We start from the raw sequence: 26,727 nt of genomic DNA, 5'->3' as shown, positions 1-26,727 counted from the left end.
ACATAACGCTCATTGGAATGTGCATGGGCCCATACTGCAAAGCCAGGTGGACCACAGTCTGATAAAAAAAAAAAATAATCTGAATCATCCCATGTTCAAATGTCCAGTCATAGAAGCAGTAAAACAAAAATAGCTGAAACACAGCATGCTACAATAGCATTTCACAGTTAAAACTTGTTGAGGGCTACAGCCTACTCGGACACCTGTTGGTGACAATCCCAAATCCTTTCTGTTAATAAGATGTAAGGAGCATGCAGTGGGGCAAAGGGCTGCTCCTTCTGCCAAACTCTGTGCAAACCTTCAGGCAGGCACAATGCCAGCTGGCATTCCTCTCTAACCAGAGACCCAATGTTTGCAAGATGACCAAACACTATTAAAAACTGGTCACCTCTCCTTCATCAAGGGCTGCACCGATTGTCTAAGGACTGCTGAGGAGCAAAGATGCCCTGCATGCCCTGCCAGCCAAGACAGATGTTCTAAGACATCAAGGCAAGCTTGATGATACTTTCAGGGCAGTCAGGAGAGAAAAGCATGCCTTCCTATCATCTCGCCCACTTCCAGCTGGGTTTAAGGGATTTCCAGTCACTAACAACTTCACTATTATTGCTGCTGTTAAACTTCCTACAGCCTCATAATAACCATATCCTGGCAATAATTCATTACTCCAAAATTCATCTTCTGGTTTTCCTAATATCTCCTGACTTTACTTTTTACACTGCCTTCTTGATTAAAAAAACTCAAAACAATTGACATTGCCAAAACACACAAGACTGGCAATAATTGTGTTGGCATGTTTCAGACCATGTTTTGTCCAGAACAGTCAGGTTTACAACATGCTGTCAAAACTTTTGATTTTCCTTTCCAATTCGGTTGTGTTGTAGGCCTTTTTTCACTTCCCATAATTTGATTAGCACCCATGTATTTTTACCACACGTGAAATGTTGTGGCTGGGCTGCCAATTGCCCTGTATAACCAACATGATCAAGCTATACTAAAGCAGATGCAAAACCCTTGCATCCCTTGCAGGGTCTACCCTGAAACAAAACCACAGGAAAAAGAAACAAAAAACAAAAAAAAAACACCTATTTTTTTCTCTAACAAGTTTCAGAACATGTTTATTTAAGGTTAAAAGATGATTTTCTTTCTGTAATAGTAACTTTTGCAAACTGAATTAAAATGTTTGCTGTAACAATCTTTGCAGGTTGCCAAATGCTTCCAGGGTACAAAGTCACAAGCTCTGTGGAATGCTGCTCTGTGTACTCTGCCTCTGCCAGCACACCTTCCCCAAGTAACCCGTACAGCCTGAAAGCTTGATGTCTGTCCATGCTTTTAAGCTTTGTTAACAGCAAAGTACACAGATTCCACTTTACCAAGCACACTGTCTTTTCCTGGGTTACCATAGCAAGTGTAAAGCCAGCTTCTCCCTGCCGTACAGCCAAACACATTAAAAAAAAATATTCCAGGAAGACAAGAAATTCAAAGGACCTGTGCAGAAATAAAAACAACAGAATTGTGTTTCCCCACTACATGTCATGGTGAAAGGTTATGCCAGCAATCCCTCTACCTTAGCATTCATCATTTCTGTAAAACATGATAAAAGAGATGATTTTTTCATATGTACCTTCAAAGTAGTATTGCTGTGCATTGCACTTGCATTAATTTATGCTATTAGTAAAGAAGTATATTGTGCTAGCATAATTATTTCATTTGTTATGTAAAAGCAATAAATCTCAGTCCTTGAAACACATGTCCTTGCAAACCAGGACTTCAAATAACAGCTGGAAACATTCAGGATCACATGTAAAAATAGTAATACAGTTATTAAAATATAGATGTCCAAAATTACAGGATGAACATTCCTACAAAGCTTAAATCATGCTTCACAACACTGGGAAAAGTCCCAAGGTAGAGAACACAGCCTTCTGGCAAACAAGCCCTCCACCAGGGCAGCACATCAAGTGTGTGACAAACCCTGGAACATTCACAGGGGCAACTGGTGCAGATCGCTAAATATGCTCAAGATCAATATCTATGCACAAACAGCAAGACCTAGGGAACTAAGCATGGAATTGGTATCCAGCAAGTCTTATGCTTAATACTAGTGCAGAAACAAATATGCATGTGCCTGCTTTCCTAAGTGGAAAAAAAAATGATGATATTCACTGATGCATTAAAGTTTGAGTTAAAGAAGTGTTGTGAAGTTCAGTGAAGGAGTATATACATACAAAAGTACAGCCTGAAAGTTTCTGAACAAATTAACCATTGCCTCCTCCATTTTCAGGAATCTTGGCACGAAGGAGAAAAATACATTACGATACTATTACAAAAAAAAAAAAAAAAAAAAAAAAAAAGCATTTCTCTAGTGCTTCTGTTAGGTCCAAGAGAACACACCTTCAAAAGGAAATTCTTCCAAGAGAAAAAAAACAAACACAAACAAATCATTAAGCGAAAAAACCACCACCAACCCTCACACAGAACAAGTTGGCATGAGGGAGATATCAGACACTGGACAATTGGACCAACTCTTCCCACAGTCTGACATAGCATTCTCTTTAGTAAGATGGCACAATTTTCTGGATTTTTTTCCTGTGAAACCTCAGTACAAAATACAAAACATGCTTCTGACCTCTCCAAAAGCTAATGCCATAAAGCAAAAACTGAGGTAGTTATGGATCATTATCAGATTTTGACTTCTGGCTTATCTTAGAACAACTGATGTGACTTCTTGGGAAACAGCACATACAAACACCATGAAGGAAACACTACATAAACAAGTTTTAGGAATATTCCTCCTCAAAGTCTTTCAGAATACAAAAATTGCAGCTTACTGAAGACAGGCCTAAAAAGCTCTTACTCTTAGATTGAAGGTGGCCTTGGAATTTCTTACTTCTTTTAGCTCCTTCATTAATCTTAACAGGAATGAAATACCTTGATTGGCTGATATGGCTCTTCACGTTTTTTGTTTGCTTTGTTTCCTCTAGACAATACAGCATGTTAACACCATAAATACATCTCAAAATTTATTTCATAAAAAGAAAAAAAAACTTTAAAAACCCAACAAATCAAGAACGCAGATATCTACGTTAGCAGGTCAGCTAAAGACAGCATTCAGAAACACTACCACAACCACACACACGATTTAGAACTGAAGAAAATACTCTTCCTACCTAATTCACAAAAACACAGTTCTGAAGTATCTGACTGTAAGCAGGAGATACTACCCTTCCCATTGGTTCAAATGTACACCTGGTGTGACTGAGGTCTTTCAGTGTTGGTGACTTCTGCCCAAGAATTCAAATGGACAGTTTGCATCTATCAAATACATGGAAATGCAGAACTATAGCTTAAACTGAAGTACATTTGTATTGATTTTTGTAAGTAGGTATTGGCTTTTTACCCTGCAAAGAAATGAAATGTTTTAATCATCAAGGGAAGGTAGATAATTCTCAAATTTGCACATACACAAACCCAGCAAACGGAAAGAAAGGAGATGGAGTAAAACCTGTTCCAACAAGCTGAACATTGGAAATCTGACTCTTGTACTCCCGAGGAGCCAAACCAAAAAAGATACAATGAAAAGCAGTTTAAGAACAAGGTAGAACAGAAACCATACAAAGTGTTATGGTACTGAGGAAACACATTAAAACACACTTTTGTCCTTCTAAAAGGTGGAAAAGAAAAAAGAGGAGGATTTTTTTCTTCATTTTGCCTTTGAACACACATGCACAAGCCCTTCGCAAGTGTCCTTGGATCTTACATTAAACATACCTTCCCTATAGGTCATTAAATTGGCAGAAATCAGACAAAAAATATTTGGCTAAGGCAAGATAATTAAACCAAGCCTCCATACTTCAGCAGAAAACGTTAAAACGTATGGAAATAAATGGACTTACAAGTGCTGATCATTTACCACGAGGATTTAAACCTTACTTATGGTAGTCCTGTGAAGTTACAGAGTGCCAAGGGGTGACAGCACTGCAAGAATAAAAAAACGCGGCAAAAAGTAATTTCAAAGAAAACTAGACACGTAGAAAAGTACTTGTGCAGCTCTTCTTTTGTGCCAAGCCCATCCAAAGCTGGCTCTGCAATCAAAGTTCTGTTGTACCATTTGTAGACTGACAAGTAATTATTTGCGCACAACTTTTAGGAGCAAACATGGACATAATATACAGCTAAGTAAGGCAAATTAAAACCAGCTGAAGCCTGCACAGATACTCTCCAAAGCATTCATGATGTGGAAAGCTTTTCACAAGAATTCCAGCTAATTTACAACAGCAGAGGAATCATCCCGAGACGGCTGGACAGATTTTCCTCTGCTAATGGTTATATTGCATTCCTGGTGACAAAAGTTGTTGATGTTAATCTTGAGTTGCAGAAACGGCACCAGAATAAAAATGGCCTGGCGTACACTTCCTACATTTTTTCCTTTGAGAACACTTGAATTAACCAAGAACTTTGTTTAAAAGTTGAAGCACAAGAGAATTGAAGAAATGAGTCTTTTACCTTGCCTCACTTAAGGCTGATGTTTTATTTTCACTGCATTAGGCCAGTGATAGCTCATCGCTGCTTTGAAATCCACCCATTTTTACTTTCCTTTCCAGTTACATAGGAAACGACTCAACTACAGCCCTGCTCTTTCAGGACTCATTTTCTCTGAGGGCTGGTCTTTAATAGGACAAGCTAGCGCATGTGGCCAACTGCTGGATTCGTATCTGAAAACCGATCGGCATCTACATCACCACTGAATGGAATAATTGAAATTACTGCATCGTCATTCATCGATAGGCCTACAATCAACTCCAAGCATCACTAACATAGTTTATGAGAACAAGAACTGGGCTTTAAAATCTCAGTTGTTTCCCGACCAGAGCTGTCACTGCTGTAAGACGTGACTTGGAAAGCTTATGAGGTGCAACTGAGTACTTACTCAGCTGGAAGTAATAGAGCGATACTTTCACAAGAGCATTTAAAAACTAAGCGTGCAAATGATATAACACCAGCAGACAGAAAATAGACACGAAAACAAAACAAAGAAGGGAGGAATAAAATGCATTTATGTGAAAAGTAAAATCATTACTTTGAAGTTTCCTTTTTTTCCTGAATATCTCTTTTGCCCAGTAATAACAATGCATATTTTAGTAACATCCATTCATGCATTATGCTTGGGAGGCAACCAAACACTCATTTAATTTGCAGAATAGCACTGAATGCAGAAGCCCAATCTTTCTATTTCTGCCACATTTTACAGCAATTTATTTATCTACTGCGCTACTTAAGTCCCGAGACCTGCAACTTGTTCCATTAACTGTATCCTGAGATATACAGGAAGCACACAATTACCAGAATTATACTTAATTGCATAGATACTGTCTATACTAAAACAAATAGGTGAAGTTCCATGCTTAAGTGGCCATTTTCACACTAGATTCGTGAGGTTTGAGACCAGAAACTTTGAATCTACTTGCACGTGAAAGAGTATAAGTTATTTTAGGATTTCCTAGCTATCAGGGAGATAAACTGTGCAATAGAGATTTAAGTCCTTTCTCAGGATTTCAACATTTGAATATAAAATATGTTCCTAAAGGCTAGTTATCAAAATATGTATCATTCTATTTACAGTCAAACAATAACAATTAATACTTCTACAACTGAACTCACAAGCTGTAACAGTGTATTTGCCAGTGTATTTTAGGTTTGTCATCTAAAATACTTTGTTTATTCTACTCAAGTCACAGTCCAGTTTCTCATTTTATTCCCTTCCACGTCCATGTAGTTGTTTTTACCCATGTTCATGCCTAAGTTATACCCAATTCTGCATCAGTAAAGGGAAGTGAGAAAATAACTTTCATAAAACTAAAAATCAGAATGCTGTTAATATACGTACACAGCGTTACCAAATTTGTAACGCTGACACAAATTAGGTCCTATTCTTTTTGATGATATCTGTTTATCTAAGAGGAAAAAGAGGATCAGCACATTCCACTTGGTTTCTTAAATGCGCAAAAAATCAAAGTGTCAGAAGTAAATTCAAAGTGGCACTCATCTGAAAGCTGAAGAATATTTTTGAAAAAGAGGAGTGTTAACATTTCAAAGCGTGATTTGAAAGCTCTTAAGGGAGAAGTTAAGAGATGGGAGGACAGGATTAGAGCAGCTCTATTACAAACAAATACAGAATCTAATAAAGCATAGTGGCACAAAATCAAGTCTGTATGTGGGTGGGACATTATGTAAAAGGAAATACATAAATGAGTCCACAATTACATTTATTGTTTTAAGAATACCCATGAAAATTTGGTTCCATTGCGCTAAGCAGGCTGTACTGGATTCCCACACCATCTTATTGCTATGACCACTGGTCTTTTTTTCCCAAACAATTTCTTTTTCTCCAAAATCAAGTCTCATCTGGAAGAAGACCATGAACTGGTCAAGGTAAGTTTCCATTGCTTCCACTTCATTCTCCACATTTTCCCACCACAACAGAGCAGGGAGAAGGGGGTCACCTGTGCAGCTGCAGAACACTCAGATTCAGATGAGCAGCAAGTACATTTTCTTTAAAATAGCATCTAAAATACACTAACCGATCAAAACCAGTTTATTTGCAAGAACATAACAGTTTTAGGAACCCTATTAGAAAAGATTCAAGATGAACCTTTGAGTGAGCAGTAGAGGATGGCCCTAAGATAACCCATCTAACCATCCCAGTGCTCACTACAGATGTTTAAATCCCTGACTTGAATCAGACAAGCTGGCAATTTTACAACCCGAGTCCCTGTCAACACAGGAAAATGCCGTAACACCGGCTATTCATTATTTCCAAACCTCTTTCATCCGCACAGTCTGCAAAACACTTCTGAAACTTTAATCTCATCCTCATATATAACAAGCATGTATCAGATATCTCACTATTTTTGGGAAAGGAAAGTTAAAAAATCTGCTTTAGCTCTACCCTGCTTAACTTCTGACACAGGCTAAAGCCTTAAATCATTTGTCTTACCATTCACACCCATTTCCTCAGATACACTTTACAAAAAGGGGTTGACAGCTGGTACGAATGCATCCCAGGAGCTCTGAGACCACTGAGGACCTCTATCTCCTCAGGAGATGCTTCCCAGATGTATCAGGAAACGAAATGGCTCAAGGGCCAAAGTGAGAACTTAAGCTTCAGTAGTGCCTTACTTATTTGTCAAGGATTTAGAGACTGCCATAAAATCTGTATCATCAGAGTCTAGCTAACTCTCTACAATAATTTAAGTTCTACACTTGATTATGGATAACAGGATTCTGTCTGCTCCTTAAAGCAGCATCACCGAAGTTTCTTAAGGGCCATCATAAGGCAATGAAATGAAAAATATAGCATTAAGGTCTTCAGGTGGTCAAAAGCTTCTGCTTTTCACTCCTTTTTCTGAAGTCTGAAGAATGGTCAGACCTTTTCAGGTCATTTTCTAGCCAAGCCTTTACTTTTTGCACACAAATTTAAATCACATTTTGTGGTGAAGCTTTAATCTACTAAAATATAATTGTGCATAAAAGAAAGACTATTGAGCTTCATCCACACACACAAAAAAAGTAAAGCTGCCAATATAAAGCACACATACGAAAAATTAAGCCAATAAAAATATATAATGAAAGACATCTGACACAAGTGTCAGTCCATGCCTGCTTGTTTTGCCAGCTGTCAAACTGTGCTAATATACACTGGTAAAAGGCACACTGACAGCAACACTCCTAGTATTTGAACGAACAATCACAAAATACATGCAGCTGGATGAAAAATATCTGCACTGCTACCAAACTGACTGAACAGGGCTGGTGGTCCTTTAAAAAAATATATAATAAAATAAATTAATGCTCAATACTTCTGACTCTCTAACGGAATTCTTTGCAGCACAGATCCCAAATTGTTTCTTCCCCACACAAACCTTTTTGAGAAAGGAACTCTGTGCAATCCCACATACGATCATTTATATAGTTATTATTAGTTATTATAAGTAAATACTGTTTCCAGGCAGCCAATGATGTAAGGTTGAGAAGTGCCATCCATTACATACTTATATTTTTAATTTTTTTTAAAATATATGTAATAGGAAACAAGTCTTCCAAGTAGTTTTGTGCAAGATTGTATCCCTCCCCACCAAAAAAAGAATTGCTTCAGTGTTGTGCCAATTTAAAAAGCAAATGTTTTCCTCTATGCAAAACAACGGTTTCAGATACGCTTTGTACCTATGCATATGAAGTTGCAAAAACTGCAATAAAACCTCAGGATGTGGTTCCATTATGGTCCTCCTGCAATCCACTCAAACCAGCAACAAGGAGTTAGAAGGAAGAAAATGGAAACATATTCATGCAGGTTTTGAATTTAACACATTCCCTGATGAAATAACAGAGCAGCAATACCATGAGACAGAAAAGAAAATTGACTAAGGTGATGCTGCATGCTTTAAGATTTTATATAGCCATCATCTCCTGGAAACCAAGGAAGCAGTAGTAATAAGAGTCACTCATAAAGACTGCAGCCCAGTTTCCTGTTAAATATATAATTGTGCTGCAAAAAAAAAAAAAAAAAAAAAAAAAAAAAAAAAAAAAAAAAAAACCCAAAAAACAAAAAGCGAAACACATTACTTTTGAATAACCATTCCTTAAAAAGTATGTCTCTATTCTTTTCTTCATTGCAGTCAGGAAGCTAAATCAGGCTTGCATTCATTCACAGATGAGGCCCACTGTGCCGTGTCAATTTTAGCACTGAGGAAGGTGAATGAAGCAAGTTTTCACTACAAAGCAAGTTTATTGATGGTTAGATTATAGTTTTTTTGTTGCTTTGGTTGTACATGTTTGTGTGCATTTTCTTCTTCTCCCTTTGTCAAATATTTAGGAAGTCAAGATCTGGCCACTCTAATACCAACTGCAGTGAGAAAGGCCAGGTGTAAAGTAGCTGAAGCTGCAAGCACTGGTTGGCAGAGGTGCTGCAGCACACACTGAACATGATGGCTCAGACCAGACCAGCTCCGTGAAACACCCCTCAGAGCTCCTAGGGGACAGGCTTCTCCAGGAAAACCTTATAGAAAATAAGTACATTATCAGGGGTCATTTTGCAAGATACACTGAAGCAAAGCCATTCAAATACTGCAATCAGGAATTAACCAAGGCCCAGTTAAAGCTGGTTTGCAGCCATGCTGGAAATTCTCTGGGGCATTTAAGAAGTATTTTCAGGTTTTCTTGAAGTATCGCTGCCCTGACCAGGGGGTTCAGACCCAAGCCACAGGCACCTTCTACCCTGCAGTGTTCTGCCTCTGGTGAACCTGAAGCCAGTCATTAACAGCTTGAGTCCATTATACTTGTGCTTAACACGTTACTACTCAGAGAACTTTTTCCTCAGCTTTTTTATTAAGCAACACCTTAAGTTGACTAAGTACATAAGCCTCACTGCTTTCACTCATCCAGATGGGAACTAGGCACAGAGGAAGAAGTTCTAATAGTGGTTTATGTCTACAATCACTCACTCTAAAAGATATGTTCCAATATATATTATTTCCATCTTTCTCTTGTTCCAGTTAGTTCTGTTATCACCAAGACTATTAAAATGAAGCCTTTCACATGAGTAGTAGCTCCGTGAAATATCTCTCAACCATTCCAAATGCTTTCTGTACAATATCAAATACTGCCAAGACACTTAATCAGATTGATTATCTGAGGCTGAAGCAAACAACTTGCAGTGCTGATAGCCAAAATCATTATGTTAGAAAAAGGGGAAGGACAAATGAAGGCCTGTCCTGCCCCTCTGCCACACAGCACTGTATGCTTTCTGTCTGCCAGTACCTTGAAAATCGACTTATTTAAAAACAGGGAATTTATCACTTATACATATCACAGAGTATCATATCAGTATCTCAGATTGTTGTACCAGTATGGCACAAGTAAACAACTTCTAGCAACAGACTTTAAAACACAAGAAACAGTGCCTTGACATAAAACCTTCTGATTTTTAAGATAGGGCTGTGTTATACCTCACAATTCCTCTGCATCAGAAGACATGTAGCCTCCAGTTACCAAGAAGCAGCAGCAAGGCAAGTGAAAAAGGAGCAGGACAACCGCACCAGCAGCTTGAGCAACTTGCTGCCTTCACTGACCTACTGTGGTGCCAACCCAACAAGGACCTCCTGATGCTGAATAGGTTTTAGCATACTTTCTGTCACCAGCATCTCCCTGAGCACGGATGCTCATGCAGCCTGTGGGAGCAGTTTCTCTGGGGGTTGAGGAAGGAAGCGGCAAGCACACGCAGCCACACAAATGCACATCAACATGTTTTGTCTCAGTCATAATCACATGAGTTTTATTTCCTTCAGACATCAGATTGAAACGAGGAGAGTAAGGAAGGTGCGTAAACACGCAGCTATCATAATCCTCTGTTCTCACACCTTTTTCTCTCTCTCCTTCTCACTTCCACTATGATTTTGGGTCATTCTTCCCTGTTACATCTCACTCATCATCACGGAGAAGCTTCGGAAACATTTTGGCATCCGTGTAATTCCTATAAAAACATCAGGAAGTGTAATCTTCTCAAAGCAGCTGCATTTTGGCTGTTTACCAAGCATTTTACAGCAAAGATAATTAGTGACTTGCATACAATTGTAATCAATACCAGTCCAAAATGCTGCTTCCCTTGCCGCTTGCTCTCTGTGCTAACTATGCCAAGATGGTGACAGGCTTACTTAGCATGGTTATTGCTTCCAGTTTCAAATCCTTATAGTTAATTAAGTTTTTTTGGCTCTAGACAATCTATGTTAAAGAGCCAAACAAACCAAAAATACTCTAACCTCATCACTTCACTATTTCTTCTTACTGTAGCCACAATGTGCCAAATACACTCGAGGACGATTCTGTTTATAGTGAATGGCTAACATTTGTTAAGTGCACCTCGTATGTTACTTTTGAAATAAATTACACAGCACATCATACATTCCAATAAAAGCTGGCAACCAAACTTGGGTTGTTCTTCTCACATCAAGAGAGGGTTCTGTACTTCAGAGGCAAAAGCCTGTGACAGAAACCATAAGAAAAAAAGAAATACATGTAAGCAGTGTTTCATGAGTGTTAGGCACCTTATTCTACCACCTGGCAAACTGACCTTCTGCTTCTTGTACAAAAATCCATTGCATTTTTGGATGGAAAAGTATCAGAGTTTCATGACTGCTTTTAAAATTTTATATAATATGCACTTACACATGCTGGCATGCACACACACACAGAAATGGAATTCCAAGATTCCCATTCAAATACAAAAAGCAAAGCTAAAAAGATTGTAACAGTGATCAGAATCTCAATAGTCCTTTTGAGAAATCAGCAGGAAATGATAACTAATGAAAAATTCCAAATATTATTAATACAGGAAAATATGTCCAGCTTTGACAACCAATGCAGTCATGGAATAAACACTTCCATCTTCAGTAGCTGCTAAAACAAACACTCTTTTACAGGCTTTGACAGAGAACAGAATTCATTTCCCCCTTACAGCTGCACTGCTTCAAAGTCAGTTAAACATCAATGTGACAGCCTTACTTGCCAGAGCTTAGACATTTACTGTATTATCTTAGCTGGACACGACCAGGAAGCAGAGACTGAAGGCAGAGAGGTAAAGGGGAAAGAGATGAAAATCAATATTGTTTTTCTTAAACACTTTATCAATTATTCACCTAACTCGTGGCCAGAGAGTTACTCTTCTTATTCACATGTTTTGTATTTAAGACTCTGTTAATACAGAGCACAGGTTTGAAGGCAAAAAGTTCACTACGATAGAGATTATTTACACAGATTGTATTCAGGCACCGAAATTCTCACTCCAGTGTACTTCTACAAATGAAACTTAGACTGAGCTATTACTACCTTATTTCCAACCACCTATCACCCTACTGATTTCCTCATTAACATCTAGAAGAGACACAGTTTATGCTCTCACTCTTATTTCTGCCTTTGACTTTCCAGTACAATCCCAATCTTCCAAAATGATAGTGGAGCCAAATTTATATTTATTTCACACAAAGCAACAAGCATGTTTGTAAGTATTTAATAGTAATCAAGGACTACTGGTCAGATGTCAAGCTGGCCCTGACAATGAGTACAGAGCACTAAGTATACTGCCTCGAATGAAAAATAGACACCAGATAACTGCAGCAGACATTTACAAAGAGAGGCCCATGGAGTATTTCTGATATTCTGTAGAAAGCTGGCTGGTCCTATGGTGACAGCTCTGCTTGCTTCCAGATGTTTAATTGCAGTTAAGAAAACTCAGAATACATCAATTCATGTACTCATTTCCCACGAAAGCAGTTGTCATGGCCATAGGGGAGAAATTGTGTGATCACAAAGATGTCTTGTGTATTACCTACCAAAATACAACACAAACTACTAGTGGAAAATCTGCCAAGTGACTCGTTCTTTTACGGTACATGATCTCTCAAAACCACCACTCAGAAAAAGCTCTGTATCATATCATGACATTTTTCCATTAGGACTTGGAACATGCTTTTCATTTCCCTACATGTGCTGTAAGCAAGCTTTAAAAAAAAAAAAAAAAAACAAAAAGGTACCTTTTCCCTTATTTTTATTGGTATTTGCTGCCTATATACGGAAAAGAAGATGGCTATGAAAGTCTACACCAGCACAGAGAGAGCAGTAGTTAATAAAGGCAAAATGCTACATCACCATCTGCATAAATTATGAGATGAGGTGCTATACTTTTTTCCTTATTTGAACTCTTGCTTCAACCAAAGTCAAAATTCTAGAAAAAGCCTGATGATTTGTGGCCCTATAATCTGGCACAACCACTAAGTTTATATTCAGGAAATCTCCAAATCTCAGTGAATAGGAGTTTGAACCACCTTTCACCTTTTACAAGGGTCACATCAGGGTTAAAAGGAAGAAAAACAGAGATGCGCTTCATCTACCAATAATAAAATCACTCTTCTCCACATGTGATAGAGCCCTGATTGGAAGATTTCTCATTGTTTCCACAACCACAATGCTCTAAATTTCATGGCATCCCTACACAGTGCTGTACAGCTTCAGTCTGCAGTGTACTTGAGGTTTCTGTCTGGAACTCATCTCTGCAAACTCCCACACTCCCCTATTAGAGCTGGAGTCCGAAGACAAACTTGAGTTTACATTTCCCCTCTAGGAAAAAGAAGTACAGAAGCAAATGAAACATCCCCTACAAAAGCAAAAGCTCTTTAAAATAAATGAATAAATAAAATAAATTCCCCTCCCTGGAGGTGCTCAAGGCCAGGCTGGATGGGGCTTTGAGCAACCTGGTCTAGTGGGAGGTATCCCTGCCTAGAGCAGGGATTGCAACTACATGATCTTAAAAGTCTCTTCCAACCCAAACCATTCTATGATTCTAAATCCAAATAGTCCCAATAGGCAATTTTCAGGACACACTGCAGACAGAGGCTGTCCATTCAGCTAGACTTGGAAGACAATGTGGCTCATGACTCCATGTACTGTATTGTGTGAAGTGTTGCTGAACTGTTCAGGGCTTTGGAATTGTGGACTAGGGTTTTGTTGTTGTTGGGTTTGGGTTGTGTGTGCGTATGCGATGCTATTGCTTACTCCAGCAGTATCATTTTTATTAGCAAATGGGTAACTGCACCCCTCCTATCAAGAGCAGGATACCCAGCTTGAAGCAGCAAACCAGCCCAATTCTAACATGTTACCAAATTGTCAGATGGAAGCTCGTGAGCAAGGCCCAGCTGCTTGTGCTGCAACTAACACTTCACTGTATACATTTTAATACAGAAGACAGAAGGAGGAGGTTTTGCATTTGAAAACAAGCCCTTAATGGAAATATAGAGAAATAAATCTGTGTACTTTCTATCTTTATAAACCTTATTGTATTATGTTATTTACATCTCCCTGTCAGTTAATAGAAATTATGGAGAAACGTTCACATCCTAAAGAATTTCCCTCCCCTACATACGCATACAAAACTGATGACTACACTGCTTTTTACCCAATATTCCTTCTCAACATCTTACAAGATTTACATTTCCACAGCTATTGCCAACTTCAGAAACCTGCCACAACATATTAATTCAAACTGATATAAATCGAACTTTACATGAACCAATACATTTGTATTCTTAAGTAAATTAAGAAAAAAAAATCAGAAGCAACACTAAATAAATTCAACCATGCAATTCAAAGTGAATATGCAATTCAACTGGCATAGAGCTGGAGTTACTGAAATCAGAAATCTCAGTTGAAATAAAGGCATGCAGTCTGTGACAAAATGGCAGTGGAAAGTTCTGCAGGAGGGGCTGCACACAGCAGTGCTGGAGTTGAGCCCACAGCTCATTCCAAAACTCTTGTCAAAAATGTCTTCTGATATTTCTCAATATATACAATGCACACTGCACAGCTCGTCTCCATTCAATAATCCTGAAGAGACACTAAGTGCAGTTAAAGTGATTTATTCCGCTGAGCTTTTCATTGTATTAATTTATACTCTATGACATCACAAACCATAGATGTTTAAAAATTCAATTTAATTTGTAAGACGGAGAAATATGTAACCTGCTAAAATATGAGTAGGTATGTTATATGGCTTCTAAAGGTGAACTGTGGCTGAAAAAATGAAAGAGCAATATGCACAGAACCTCTAGCATAAATAACATCAAAAAGTGAAATTTCAGAGAGTTCATTATTAACTGAAATCCTGCCTTTATTTTCCCCTTAAAATTCAGTTACAAATTAACTTCTAACTATTCCCTTTATGTATGACACAGCACAAAGCATTTGAGTTCTTTATTTCAGTGCTTTGCAAATTAATTGTAAAGGTTCTGGCAGGCTAAACATGACACGCATGAACTTGCAAAATATTCAAGCTGCTTCTTTGTCTGCTTATAAAAAAGCAGAACTTCTCCCTCCAATTCCACAGTCATGTGCACGCCATTTAATAACAATTTTGTTACAAAAAATAGTAACAATTCTTCTTGAGGCATAAAAAAGAATCTGAAAAGACAAAACTCGCCCATGCACAAATAATGCTGAAGACAAAGCAGACACTAAACCCTAATCCCATCCTAACCTCCCCATCAGGTAAGTATATTTTCCCCTTATCTCTCAAACACACCAATTTCAATAATACATCTGATGGTAACTACAAAAAAAAAAAAAAAAAAAAAAAAAAAAAAAAAAAAAATCATTCTAAAAATACAGCTTTTTCCCCTCCAGGTAGTCCTTGGCAATAAGCCCCATTCATATAATCCCTCAGTCATTAGGCGACAATCCTCACTTAAAACAACAAACTCTCCCATGCGGCTCTATTATAAGGCGATAGCCATGGCATCTCTTGTAATTTAAAGACATCCCATTTTCCTTGAGGTCAACCAGACAGCAAATCAAATAATCCCACAGAGGATTCAGAGAAAGCCTGACCCATTACTGAAGTGTTAAATTAGAATTTCAAAGAATAACTCCATTGTCACCACACAGAGATAGTTTTTAATTCTTCTCCTCTGTGAAAAGCACAGCTAAAGCAATGCTTGGTTTTATCTCCTAACACAAGCAGCCAAATATAGTGTTAATTCAAACCAATTTGGGTCATTTAATAAAGTGGAAAAAGGCCATTGCTTGAACAGCAGTTCTTACAACTTCATTAATATATCACAATACGGGTAGACAAAAAGCAGACATTTTATTTATATTTGAGGAAAACAAATGCTTTTATTTTCTATGAACACTCCACAAACTTCAATATTCTGTATATGGAGAAAATAATGAGAACTGAGTCCATTTTACAGATAAGGAAGAGAAGGGGCTTACAGCTCAGGTGACTTGTTCAGAACACCTCTCACCACCCCGACACTGAAGTAGAAGCTCCTGGCTCCCAAGCCCAAACCCAGAGGATAATCCCATTGCTGTAGTTACCCATGTATCATAATTCTCATAGGCAGTCTTAAATTTCCACCACAGAATCCATTCATTCTGGGATGAACTCTGTAAGCCGTCAAATTCTACAGACAGTTCCTGCCACCTCATCCAAACCTGTTGATTAGGAAAGAATTGTCCAAACTATCACTAAGTTCAATTTTCATTGCTGACTCTGGTCCCAAGTTTAAAAACAAACAAACAAACAAACAAACCTGATAGTTCAGCACCATATGAGATTAACAGATGCTTCACACAAAGAGCCACAGAGACCATCATCAGCATGGCATAAAGATTCTTGAAGTTACATGATACTCTAAACAAAGCAACAGGACAGAATGAAGAACTGGTAATACAATCAATACAAATTACAATATAGAAACAAACAAAAGCATTCAATTACTACAATACCTTAAAAAAAAAAAAAATCACGTGTTGCTACTACCCTATTACCAACTTCCTTTTCTTTCAGTGGAATAAAATCAGTTAAAAAACAGTGAAAGGTGATATCTTCTGTACACTCAGCTCATACAAATGAAAAAAGTCTTCAATTAACAGAACAAGGTTTTACCCAGCATGGGACCCTCTTCCCTGAAGGAAATTCCCTATCTCTCTGGGAGATGCCTTCTGAACAGCTCATATTTTTTATTTCTCCATTACTCTAACGCAAGATCTAAAAACACTGATTTTGATCTTTTCAGATTTCCAAGAATTCCTCATGGCAAAATACTTCACACTGGTCAAATCAAAGTATCTGGAAAAAAGATGGCATATGCAGTGACAACTATGGGAAAATCAAATTAGTAATGTATCTTCATAGTCAAATGTATTCATTTAATTAGGAACAGAAATACCACTGCTATAAGGAACAGAGCTGTCCCTAGAGTGGATTTTTCATTTCAGTCTCTACAAAAAAACAAACCCCCAAACAACACAAAACCTAACATATTTCCAAAACTGTTTCAAGTTGCACAAATCCTCAGTTTGCCAGCAAAAATGCCCTTGTTTCAGAAAGTTTACTTCACAAAGTTTACTTCACATCACAGTAGAGTAAGCTATCCTGAAGCATTACAAGCAACCACAAGGGAATTTAATTGCTAGATATATCTGTAAATGTACACCTTGGCTTCCTCTGCAGTACCTTGCCTGGAAAGACAACCTGATAGGTAGCATATAAATAAATTAAATAAAAAGAAGTGGCAAAGTGAAGAAACTCCCGTCCTTTATTGCACAGCACACACAGCAGCTAGGGTACTCACAGCTGACACGAGAAATCCAGCTCTCCAACAAGGTATTCAAGCAGCACTAAGAAGCAGAAATGTTTCAGAGGCAGAGATAGATAGAAGGGAATATCAGCAGCCCAGAGAGGCAGCATCCTCCCACTTGGGCACCCTGCTGTGCAGCAGGAGCACCACAACTCCCTCCTCCATGCTGCTGCATGTTCCAATTGAGGCAGCATATAGAGATGCGCCCTCCCACCTCTCTCCCCTCAAGACAGGTGTGGCCATGACCATGCACACTGGTGTCCATGTGGGCCCAAGACAGCATTCCCCAGCCCGTGAACCACATCAGGTAATGTAGGCTGTGGCAAGAGACATGTCCTGCAGGTGTCCAGGGACTGGTGAGGCCAACGGAATAAAGGAAGCAGCACTTGTGGAACGGTAACAGGCACTGGGAAGCAGAGGGACAGACCGACTCATCTTCAGCCTCTCCTGTGGCAGTTTCACATGGATCAGAGTGTCCTGATCCACACATCATCTCCCCTGCCCTGGGGTTTTAACCAAGCAGACAAGTATGTACTACCCAAAGCATTATCACTGTTGTCAGATGATGCCAAGCTTTCTGAATTGTCATTACTGGAAATAAATTCACCACCAGCAGGCTATTACATTTCTTCTCTTTCTTTCTAATAGTGCCCTAAAACAGGAGCAGAGCACCATATGCTTGGTTCTAGGCTGATATTCAAAAATGAGTTAATACTACACAGGTCTATATACACACAGCATGTCTGATGCTAACCAGCAAAAGCAGAAAATTAACAGAACAAATGACATGTAACAGTTTAGGCTGAAGCACACCTCCTGTAGTGTACAACAGTGGTGGTAACACATTTGGTATATAACAGCAGCAAAACATCATAAGATATTTTCATATAAGATGATGTATTGCAGGTTGGTTTTTTGTGTAACAGTTTCTTAAAACTTCTGTCAATTTGTATCAAGCATGTCTTAAGTGTTATACAGTAGACTTACATGCATTGATTCCCTAAATATTTCAGAGCTGATCAGGAGATGAGAACTTGAGTTATGACAAGAGTGGGCTCATGAGGAACCCAAGACCAGCATCATAGTCACAGACAAGCACTTTAAACATCAGTATTCACACGTGAAGCTATCATCATACATACTCTGTTCTATCGTAGAACACATTCAGGTAGTTACGCACTGCAATTCCAGACAGGGAAGGTTTTTTTGTATGGTCTCCCCAGCTGTTCTAAGCAGTAAAAATAGAGCTAAGCAGGATTTGTGAAGAGAAGCCAAGCGAAAAACCACAACTGAAAACTGAAAGGCCATAAAAATTAACTCAACTGAAATTTCATACATGTTGGCCACCTACATTCAGAGAAATTTATGTTTCAATCCCATTCCAAAATACTACTAACTGTGGCACCACAAAGCAGAGTTTCAAGCTTACACCCTGATCAAAGCAATGCAGCAGACATCTCTCTCATAGCTGTGAAACAGGTGCCTGGAGATTGAAGGACAAAGGAACCCAAAGCAAAATGGAATCCTCAGTTCAATGGGTATGGACAGTTAAAGGTCTACATAATATCAACAAAAGCAGGAGAAAAGCATGCTGAAAGAAAATGAATGGAAACATTTTAACTCAGTATGACACCGTTTGCCTCAAGGATGAACTGACTTGAAATACCTACTACAAATGCAACTCTTCTCAGTTCTGATTTTAAATGTTCCTAGATCACCTATTGCTGTCATTGGGAAATATACGGAGCTTGGTGTATACTGAACACTGTAGTTTATTGAACTGGGATTACTGAGGAACAAAATACTGATAATGAAAAAGAGGAAGCATCTGGATCATCAGTTGCTAAACACGTATACTAAAATCTGGTGCCTGTGCAGTCAGCTAACCACAAATGGCTGTCTTTTCCGGGGAAGGAAAATATTCAAATACCTTCTCTCTCTGCAGATTGCTAAAATGAGTTGTTTTGTTAGGCTATGTACGGTTGGAGAGATATTTCTAAATCATTTAAGACAGTTAAAGATATTAATAAATGAAATATTACCTGAGACTGCATTTTCAATAACCAAAGTTTGTTTAAACAAAGTTAAAATTTCTTGCCAATTCAGTTAGTATAAAGGTAAATTAGTCAGATGAAAACAAACTGTGCCGCGCTTTATATCAACCAGTTGCAAATTCACTTACCATTCTTGTCACATAAGTCTTCAGAGTTAACATCCCAGCATTGTGGCATGATAAAAATTCACCCACTTTAATGTACAGAAATATCTATGATCCTCAAATTATTGTACTATAATGCTGTCAAATAAACAGACTACTGGAATTCAATATTCAGGAAGCCAAGGCAAAATCTACCATCCTTAAACTGAAATACCAGTGTCATTTTCAAGCCCTGTATTTAATTAATACTATTTACTGTCAGGAGCTGAGCTGGGTAAATATTTCATTCTTCCCAATGCAGGGGTTAAACGCAGGCCCAGAGGAAAATTTGACCGAATAAATGCATCTCATCTTCTTTGATGATACAAGTGCTCAGTTGTCCTGTTCTTGACCCCTCTAGAATTCCCAGGCTCCAATACTGGTAGTAGAATGTCATCAATCCATATTTAAAATACATATTGATTTTCCACAGACAATAATGACAGCTATTTCTTCTGAAAATGCATATATACTATACCTTTGGAGATATAAAAAGGTTCCCATCAAGTTAAGAAATGAAAAAAATCTTTCCAAAGCCCATCACTAAGTCAAGACCAATATTTAAGAAGTGAATGAAATCAAGTTAGCTATCTCATTTCCTAAATATTTTTTTTTATATATCTCACTAAAACTGAAGTGTTAGAAATAATCTTCCTGGATATTGCTACAAAAGACAAATTTCAATCAATTGAACGATAGTGTTTTCAACAGGACTTGATAAATGGGGTTTGATTCTATCAGTTCAGTAAGAATTTCATTGACAGAGCACTCCATTTAAATCCATTCAAGGTAATTAATGAGTTTTACATATTTAAGGAAAGTTTACCTCAGACTTCGAATGAAATTGAATGTTGTGGCCTCAAAATACTGAAGTACTTGAAATCTGCTTTCACTGTTAACAAATCTAGTTCTACTAGTAGTAAGGATGATGAGATTTCTCTGAATTCTCCATTTTCATTAATTTTAAAGGCAAAGCAACATACTGCATTTGTGCAAATTTCACTTCTTCCATACAATAAAAACGAAAGATTTCCATAATCACCATTCCCAACTTGAAAAAGAAAAAAGATCTCACAAATCTGAATAGATGCTCATTTCTCACTGTACCACCCACACACAGTGTTCACTCTCAGATTAGGAGTACAATTTTGACCCTGGCTGGATTAAATTCACTATAATCAAGAATCTATTTTAATAGGCACCTTTATAGCCAATCCACATCAACTAATATCGCTACAGGAGTGACTGAAAACAGAAAATCCAATCGTATTTCATGCAGAACAGAACCACTCGGTATTGAGGTCTCAGAACGTGACCGCATTCTCTTTATTTAGCACAAACCAATTCAAACCAGGCTAAAAATCGTTCACAAATTCTGCTTCAAATGAGAAGATGCGAGTCAGTAAAGATTATCCGTTCCCATGATCAATAACTATTTTATTTCAGGTTTTTTTTCCCTGAAATACTGCTCCTCTGGGAGTCAAGGTGCTGTGTATTTACACCTGAGTTCTTGGTGGGCTCCATCCCAGCACGGCTTTGAATTCTGACAGAAGGGAGCTCTCTCCCTCCCTCATTTATATTTCATACTTGGAACCTATTGTAATCTTTTCTTCCCCACATCTTCAAATTAATAGTAAAGACTCATAAAACTTGTTTCAGTGTAAGGTACTCCTATATTTTCAGTATCATGCTTCACTTTCTGACAGCGCTCCTTTCACACATACAAGTATTTGGAGGACTCCATCTTAAGTGAGACATCTGTCAGAATTTTCTTTATCTACAACTGCTGTGAGAAACAATAAGGAGTGCTATAACTCATAACAAACAGACACAAGTATCTCCTATGTATCACACTTGACACTAACTACAACACAAATGCCAATGAAGCCACTACAAAGTTGGATTGAAACAGAGCGTCATTGAAAGTGACAGAAAACTGAGATTCCTGTAATCTACATTCTCTTCTTTTCCCTGAGAAACATTCCCTGCAAAAGAAACCATTTAATACAAAAAGAAAATGAGAGAGAAGATACTTTCTGATTGGAAATTTTTAGACTGGAAAGTCAAGTTCACACTTTTATCTGTTTGGCTGGTTTGCAAGTCTGTCCTTCTTGCCATCTCTAACTGCATGTCTTCTTGGTAGCACCCAGCAGCTACCCTGCATTACCCTAGCCACCACACACACTGGTGTGTGGTCACAAATTCCAGCATTCACATTACTTCCATGTGTTTCTTCACGTATGCTCTAAAGCCATTTATCACGTCCAACTTTCAAACCTTTATGCACTGTATCACATTCAAAATAGATCCAATCAGCACTAAGAATTTCACCTGCTGAAAAGCTCACAGCAGCTGCAGAGTGATCACAAGTTCAGCCACACTCATGGCACAGCATCACGATGCCCAGTGAAACGCAGCACCTATTCCACAGGCAGCTCCCATTAAGAAGCCAAGGCCAGGACTTAGGAGATTCCAGCTGGTATATCCTTCCTAACTTCACATACTAATTAACATAAATTCATTTCTAATTGATACTGTTCTATAGGGGGAGAGCATCTGAATAAGTCAAACAATAGGACTTCAGAATTCGATGATATCAATTCCAAGACTTCAAAGGAACCAAATTTGAAACTGCTCCATGTTTCATGCAGCTCTCTTTCACTGAACTATCATGGGCACACATGGATAAGCATTCCATTTAAAGCATCAGGATATTCTTTGGGAAAACAGCCTCTCTGCTTCCAGGCACAGGCAGATTCCTTGCCTTTTGAATCATTTCACAACATCCATTTTTATGTTTCTCCTTCAGTGTTATCAATTTACACATTATATACCACATTTTACCTTTTAGTTGCTCGTATTAAAACTTGTGAACTTTTCAAGAACAGCAACCATGTTTTAGTTAGTATCTGTAGAGGTACCAGATTACTTTCTGGCACTATAACAACAAAAATTCAGAAGTTTGGTGCAGAATTTAGCAGCACTAAACAAAAGAAAGATTGCTTTTTTGGTGTTTTTCTTTTCCCCCACTCAGATTAATTACGGAAAAAAAGGTAATTATATGCAATTGCTTTTTATGTATTTACCTTTCTCAGTTTTAACCTAACATATTCCTTGTTTAATAGAAAATTATAATCAAGATGTCTGAAATGAAAACAAACACGCTATCAATTTGACAACAAAATTTCATGTTCTCTTTGGGGGAATTTTGGCAGTGGCATTTTTCTTTCTTCATTAGTCATACCCAACTCATTTTATTATGAGTCTTTTATTCCCTCGAAGAAAAAGCAGATATTTTGAGATTAATATTCTTTTCTTAAACAATTAATTTAAATGATCACAAATACAGCTTATTAACGAGAAAACCTGCATGCACACATTATGAACATGATGCAGCTCAGTGAAGTACTTTAAACAAATAATACCGTGTAAGCAGTAAGTGTACATAAGCAAGCAATAAACAACATCTACGTGGCACAGCACTTTCAAGTTAATTTGTTGTACAAACAAACTATTCAACCAATATTACAAAGTTTATTGAATGCAATGAACTGCAAATCTTTGTTATCAGAACAGCCACCAAAAAAGGCAGAAAAACAGAAGCTCAGAAAAGCATCTTAAACCTGTTTTCATTCACTGATGTTAGAAAATTGAGTAAGTTTAAAGAAAAGAGTTGCTAGCTTGTAAAAAAAACCCAACCAAACAGTCGCTCAATGTAATTAACAAAGGAGGAAATTATACTTGAGGTAGGCATACATAATTATAATCCATAAATGGCCAGCATTGTACAAACAGCTATGCCCCAAAACAACTAAAGCCCTTCTTAGCTGGCTCATTCCCCACCTCTATATTTAGTGTGCAAGCCTCAAAAATACATATTTCCGACCTTAATAAGTCACTCTATGTGTTAAAAGACAACATTTATTCATGAGTACCCTGAAAAGGTTCTCACATAAAATCTCAAACGCTTATTTGTAAAAGGTTTATACCAAGTAAGTACACTGATATATTAAACATGCCTAAAATAAAGATACAGCAGTTATATTTTACTTTCTTTCACTATTCTACCAAACTATTATTAGTATGCATTTAAACAATCTGCAGTGGTCCCTTCTCCTAATTCTCAATGGCATTATCCCTTCTCCTGAGCAGTGCTGAACAGGAACAGCACTGCCTGATGTAGCCATCAGACAGTAATTTTTGAGCAACAAGCAGTTTAAGTCATCAAGTGTCATTATACTTATTTCAACCCTCAATTTAAGTAATTTATTAGTGCAGATAGTTGGATGAAAAAGCCTGTATTACTTCATACTCAACCTTCACCATAAGACAGACCATAATCAGCACATTTGAAAAACATCAGTTCCTTGGTTAAAGGATCAAGTATCAAACAAACTTCAAGGAAAGGAAGATCACATTGATCTCCTTCAGCCCTTCTCAGCAGAGTCCCATTTCTGGTCTTGGCACAAAAGCAAGGTCCCTGCTTCCATAACCAATTTGGGTGCTACTGTTTCAAAGCCTCTAAGGTGTACATATTTCTACTGACTGCAACACCACATTTACACATTCCACCACACAGTGGAACATGTTTGTTCCATCGTATCCACACAATCAGTTTAAGATATCTCACATCAAATTTCTTGGTGAAGGAGGTAGAACAAAAGCAGTCCAACAAAACACAATAACAGTCAACTCACCGAGACTCAGTGAGGCAGGCAAGGAGTTTCAGAGTCTGTGAGTATGGGGCGCCCCAGCACTCAGACACATCTCAAGTGTGCTGTGAACAAAATTGAGAAAAAAAAAGAATTAGCCTTTTTCTAGAGGTAGGCATAGAAGAAATGAAAATACGACAATTTTAAGTGTAACATAACAAGGGAAACATTATACACTTTGCAGAGTATTAACTGTTTTCCCAGACACAACAATAATCTCCTTCCAGTTGCATAATCACTGTAGGCACACAACTTCCTCTTTACCTGCTGCCTCCTGCAAAACTGCAGAGATAGCAACTACGATGTTTGAACTAATTTACACAAAGTACAGTCCTCATTTTCAGAAAAGAATCTGTGGTAACTCTCTGTGAAAGTGGTTGGTTCCTTTTTTTGGTTGACTTTATAATCAAATCTTATAATCAAATATACTAACAGAAGAGTAGAACATGAAGAGCCGTAAGTTATCAACAACAACAACATAAAGCACTAATTATGCCTCAAGAAAAATGGATTTTTAAAATGATGTTATTTCTGTCAATTCTTCCACCTCACATAAACCTTCTTCAAATAAACTTGGCCTGAACTCTTCTAGTTAGACAAAATACCACTGCAAGCTGCCAAAGGGCCCACTAACAAAAAAGTATTCTTACATAAAATATATACACAGGAGATCTGAAAACAAACATTATCCCCTCAGGAATGCCTAAGTGTACGAGGCCCACAAATCACAAATATGGTGCTTTGGAGCTTGCTCGCATTCATGGAAAACGTGATCTTGTCTTAGAATAAAATTCTCAGTAGAACACCAGATCATGTGGCAATTTCACAGGGATTACAATTTCTGTCAGACACCTGTAGCACAGAAAGAGGCAGCAAGGAGAAGCCACTGCCCAACTAGCAGATGAGTGCCCTTCATGCCAAAGGCAGAGGATGAGAGCTGCAGCCCCAGACATCCATGGTGGGGAGGCCCTTTTCCATAGGATAGCAACGACAACAAGAGCTTGGATACACAAAAGTGTTTTCCACTCATCTCCCAAGTCCCAGGGCCAAATCCTCTTCCTCGTGCCTGCCTTTCAGTCGGTCAGCAAAGGAGGATGGGCACTACTCTCGTACCATTTCATCTCTCAACAACCAGCACAGCCGGTGTTTTGCTATTGCTAACATATTTTAGGTCCTCCCCTCCTGATCTATGTGGCCTTCCAGTATCACTGCTCAAAAAGTCTGCACTGAGCTAATGTGATTCCCAATGGCTAGTTAATAGAACATAGGGCAGCAACAACAAAAACTCTCCAGAACTTGTCATTTCCACTTGCTCTATAAGTAAAACTTTCTAAAAAACAGCAATAACCAGGCTGTCTGAATGCCAAGACACTGTATGACAGTTTCATACAGAAATACTATCTTCAGAACACTACTAACAAGATTTTTCTTTCTAAGCCTCAAATTGTACCGCAACTAGCGACAAGCCTGATGTACCCAAACACATATCATTCAGCGTACTGCAGATTTATTCTTTTCATTAAACTACACCACCTCTGAAGAAAGCGACAAATACTGGGTACTGACATCACCTATTAGTCCTTGCTTTCCTTTTCAGGCCCTTTTCTGAAGTACAAAGGAAAAGCAACACTGTAGGAAACTGCACCACTAGCACCTATTCCCATGCTAATCATTCCCACAAGAATCACAAGGTCCTTAGGGTGCCTCTGGAAACTCAACAGAAAGCACCCTTGCATAAAGCCAGCTTTCACAGTGATATAGTACTGTTAATGGTGGTGCTCAAAGGCCTGTATGCAGGCCTCAAACAAAGGTATACATGAGGAAATGGTCCCTGCATCGCTTTAGCTATGACACAAAAATGAAGTATATCACAGTTACTATTCTTCACACTCGTCATTTTCCAATACCACCATTCAATCAATTTTTCATTCTCCAAAGTGGAAAAAAAGAATCTTATAAAGGCAAGGTTCAAGGCTAGGTGCAATTGATAAGGCCCAAAACAATGCAACATCCTCTGACTTCAGGCCACTTGACATCTTCATTTTCTGTTCCTTCACAGTAATTTCTTTCTTTCAAAGGGCAAGGATATATCTGTATTCTAGCTACCTATGCCAGTGTCAAAGCTGTGTTACCTCCTTGCCTCAGAAAAACTACAAGTTGCAAACAAAACAAACAACACTGTCCTGACAAACTACAGCATACCAGAGAAGAGTGAAGGACAACTTTCAGACATATGTAAGAAAGACATTTACTTAGTGCATGTAAGCTTAGCAGATGTATTTTCTGACCATCTACACACAGTTTAAGAGAGGGAATCTGAAGAACATGAAGACAAGTCATCTTTTTACAGTACAGTTAAGATTAATCTCATACACAACTGCAGCAAGAAAACAACTGAAGGTCTCACTTGAAACACAGTATCTTTGTATCAAAGCAAGCCATGACTTCCCCTCCCCAAAAAAGAGCAGAACAGTCAGAAGTACATTTGTAACACAACTGCCAACACAAGTTGGTTAAAAAAAAAAAAAAAAAAGTAGTTAAAAGTAGTTAAAATAAAGAAAAGCTTTAACTTAAGTCATTAAAGCTACACTTGAGAGCATCAACAGGTTGGCTTAAAAAAAAAAACAGCAATGAA

The 26,727-nt window shown here is 38.1% G+C and overlaps 1 protein-coding gene across 8 annotated transcripts in view; it reads right to left on the bottom strand.

The window, feature by feature from the left end:
* NCOA2 (nuclear receptor coactivator 2) overlaps positions 1-26,727 on the bottom strand; it is a 188,757-nt gene that overhangs the window by 155,724 nt on the left and 6,306 nt on the right. For all 8 annotated transcript variants that reach the window (XM_048938909.1, XM_048938911.1, XM_048938906.1 and 5 more), the window contains exon 2: positions 24,078-24,157. The gene's annotated coding sequence lies outside the window, so the exon portion shown is untranslated. The remainder of the gene's footprint in view (positions 1-24,077; positions 24,158-26,727) is intronic.

This window comes from Lagopus muta, chromosome 3, assembly GCF_023343835.1.
Source record: "Lagopus muta isolate bLagMut1 chromosome 3, bLagMut1 primary, whole genome shotgun sequence".
Classification (NCBI taxonomy): Eukaryota; Metazoa; Chordata; class Aves; order Galliformes; family Phasianidae; genus Lagopus; species Lagopus muta.
This window is presented reverse-complemented; position numbering and strand designations above follow the sequence as displayed.